The 4046-nt window shown below is 35.8% G+C and overlaps 1 long non-coding RNA gene across 1 annotated transcript; it reads left to right on the plus strand.

Moving 5' to 3' along the window:
• The first annotated feature begins 901 nt into the window (after positions 1 to 901).
• LOC110675331 lies at positions 902 to 1243 on the plus strand. Its single transcript, XR_002499378.1, has 2 exons — positions 902 to 1091; positions 1155 to 1243. It is a non-coding gene; the product is annotated as an uncharacterized LOC110675331 (long non-coding RNA).
• Positions 1244 to 4046: the final 2803 nt, after the last annotated feature.

Genomic DNA, 4046 nt, shown 5'->3' on the forward strand with positions numbered 1-4046 from the left:
ATTCGTGATCTTGTTTATAATATCGATGATTCAAGTTTACAAAAGATTCCCATAAAACATTTACAGTACTCGTAGAAAAGGTATGCAATTAACATACTATTTCATTCCATAGATACAAACATGATATTATATCTATAACTATACACTTTAAACTTCCAGTCGTCGCGCGGTTCACCACCGTCAAAACCACCACACTGCTGTTGAGGACGAAAAGCGAGTTTTTTTTTTTTCAAAAGTGTTCGCGATGGCTGAAGTGTTAAGTGAATTTAAAAAAATGTTTCATTCATAACAGCAGAAGTTTAATAATTTAATTTTGTGTGGAAAAAGGCATTTAATTTCAAAATTCTCGAAATTTTTTTTTTATTTTTAATTTTCAGTAGGCTTTTTTTTGGATTTTTTAATTTCTTTATAAGTATCATTTCAAACTGTTTGGTACTGGACTTACACATCCACTCTGAACTACATCCCTGGATCGAACGGCAATAACTAAACTTGCATGGCTAAGAACCCTACCCACATCTCAAGACTCCACAGACCCCACTGAGAGAGCTATATTTGGATGAGAGCAACATATGACGTCATCGTCGTTGATCACCATTAGACCTGGAGGGAGAATATGTAATGTTAAGATTGTACCATTTTTAGTGTCCAACAAATCTTCAAGACAAACAGTTGTGCTTAAATGTTAAATGTAAAATACTTGTAAATATGTGTAAATTGTTCCTTCAAATAAATTGTATTATGTGATAGTCAATAAATGTACACGGAGAAAATGGAAAACTCTAGTTAGTATAATAAATATTATTTATTTATATTTACACAACTTTATTCATTGTTGCGAATAAATGATATACACTGCAGTGATATATTTTAAGCATTCCCAATCTTTTTGGCAATTTATCATTTTCACTGCATATTGCGCGCCTGATTTCACTCCAAGGACTTAACGAAACCGAATTCGATTCAGACATTTTATTTTTGTGTGCCCTCAAGCCCGGTGATCGTGCCTCACAAAATTAATAACTGTTTTCGCGAGAAAAACGAAATAATATATTAAATAGTTATTTGGGAGCGAGAATGTGTTGCTATCGGTAAGTTTTCTTTCAGTCAGCGGCTTCGTGACTGCTTTTATTGCGACATTTTTGTTCATTTAGAATCCCACCCAAAACTTCCGGCCGTTGGATCTGGAGTGAAATGACAAACATCAGCGGAAAAATTGCCAACGTGATTTTCTGAACTAGCAGAACTAAGCAGATAATGCGAACGGTTCGGAACTAGCTCGAGTCCTAGTGGACAGATAGAATAAGTTGCAGCGTTATCACCGCCTTCATACCATGATAAAAAAAATGAAAGTTTTATAAATAGCGACGGGATGACGCTCATGTCGCGTCAGCAAAAAGCTATTACAATAAATTATCAAAAAAATATCATTTTGTTTCACTTTTAATTTTGTTGTTTTGTTTTCATATTTTCAAAATAAAATGAAATCAGTTTTTATGAAATTCATTGAATTTTCCTTCTTTATCAGCCCAATAGATTATTCCCGTGATAAGCACGGTCATATATAAAAAGCGTTTATACTAGCAATGCATATTCCTTTTTAATTCATTCCAATGAGTGAATAGACCAAATACGGTTTTAGAATGGTATTTAACTTATTTAGTATTTTATTTTCTTAGCGTGTAGTTCAGTGTAAAGTGTTTGTGCTACTATTTTATTATCTGGACCGATGAAGGAAGTATATGCAACAAGGAATTGGAAACCCCACGGTGACCACTACACCCCCCCCCCCCCTTTTTGGAAAGGATTCTTCCGTGGGCATGAACTCCAAAGTACGTGTTGGGGCTCGGGCGAAGGGAGCTCCCCGACACAAACATTACATTCATTTCTTCTGTGTGTTCTGTGTTATTAGACAACACTATCATCCTAATTTGGTAAAACAAATTTAAAATTTTAATAACATTTTATTAACAACATATTACATTTCATTTGCCGTAGCAGTTCAGATTTTTACAGTTGAGTTGATTTCACCTGCTTATAGAAGAAAAAAAAACACGTTTTCAATTTACTTAACTTAACTTAACCTAAATATATAACGCATTAGTGTAGTCAATCGTGTATTCAATCAGATTAACAACAACTTATTTATTCTGTTATTTTTTTTCCAATTTTTATGTTGTACCATGCCCACACAGTTACGGATCACCCACAGTGACGGATCACTTTAGCGTTCAACATCGAATAACTTGCCTAAAACATGAACGTTGACATAAAACATATTTTTCCCATGTTATACTATTTGTCTTCTACCATTTTTGATGTCAAGCACAACATTCAACCGCTAAATAACGGTGTATTTGACAAATGTTTAGTTGGTACCACACAGCTATCATTGTATGGTAGTATTCTGTAAGAAGTGCCGTCAGCATTCATAAGCTCCCACAGGTGGTAAAATTCAAATGTTGCATAAAGCATGCTTGTTCGCTTCGATTCAGTATGAATTCCTCATTGGAAAACATTATTGTTGATTGTTGATTCTAAATACCAAATATTAGCACTTCTAACTAGTGATCCATAATATGGACCAGGAAATGATTGTTTACCATAGTTATGGATCACATCCAAAGAATGTAGATTTCTGCCATTTTAAGCATTGGATTCGACATTTTTAGACAAAAGCACTAAGTATAAAACTAATAAAACATCAAGGTTTGTCAATTTCGTTTTTTAGCAGACAAAAATGGGTGGAAAACTTGGTATGGAGCGAAAACAGTTCATGTCTCAGTTACTACAATGCAGTATCACAAAATAGGGCAATTTACCCTTGTTTCCAGCACTAATACTGCTATTTTTTTGCAGTAATATGTGACACATTGTTAACTTTCGCCAAATCAAGCAAAACAGATGCATTGAGTTGAAAATCTCTTGATTTTGCGCACTGATCCGTAATATGTCACAATTTGATCCATAATATGAAAATTGATCCATAATATGGTTTTCAGAAACCGATACAATTTTTAATTTTTATGCAATCCTATGTAAATATTACATTCAAAACAGTTTACTATTTGAAGATCCAATTTGAAACGATTCAATTCGTGCTTTTAAATTACGTTTATTATGTAGTTTTATTGAATTTTATAGGTTGGACTCCACACTATTTGATCCATAACTGTGGGGTCATGGTATATACTCTGAATGATAGCCTATGATTGCTATTTCTGCTTGTTTCATCCAAGTTGTATCGGCCCTACATTGTAATTTCTAGCGGACTTGAGTGCGGATGATGACAAAAAATAAACATGCTTATAAGCGGTTTCTTCACCACCGCTTAGGCCTTAAACCTGGTTTAATCGTATGGGTAAACGTGGTTTACGGCTTAAGCGAAGGTGAAGAAATCGGCCCTTAGTGATTTAAATGGTTTTCTTCGCACGCCATCGAGAAGCAGTCTTCCTGCTTGATGAGAAATGATTTTAACAAACTTGCTACATTCTACAGAGTCGCCTTTACAGGCCTCTGTTGATGCGAATGGGACATGGGAAAGGAGAAGAAACCGAATAAAGCAGCCGTGCGCGCTCTCTCTCTGGTCGCAGGCAGCATGCTGCTGCCGAAGCACAAAATCAATGAAAAAACGGAGCGCATCGAAACTCTTTCGAAACCTCTCCCAATATGCCATACCATTTTTACCTCTTCTCTTCTCTTTTCGCCAACACTTCACTTCACTTCTCTTCTCTTTCGGTATGCCATCGGCCTAAGGGCACAGCCACAGGTCAAACGCTGCGAATACGATAAACCAAATGAAATGATTCTGGACCAGATCGTGGAGAAATGTGCTTCCAGCAAGTTGAAACAAACAATGCTGAAGCGAGATATGAGTTTGGAGGAAGTTGAAGCCTTTGGCACAAGTTTGGAGGAAAGCATAGCATAGCATAGCATAGCATAGACTGACTGTACATGTCAATGGTTGCTACTCCGTGATTGATCGGAACTGGTAAGAATTGCACTACGATCCAAATGAATAAGGGATGGGAGTTTCCGCTTACTCT

Source organism: Aedes aegypti, chromosome 2 (assembly GCF_002204515.2).
Source record: "Aedes aegypti strain LVP_AGWG chromosome 2, AaegL5.0 Primary Assembly, whole genome shotgun sequence".
NCBI classification, from domain to species: domain Eukaryota; kingdom Metazoa; phylum Arthropoda; class Insecta; order Diptera; family Culicidae; genus Aedes; species Aedes aegypti.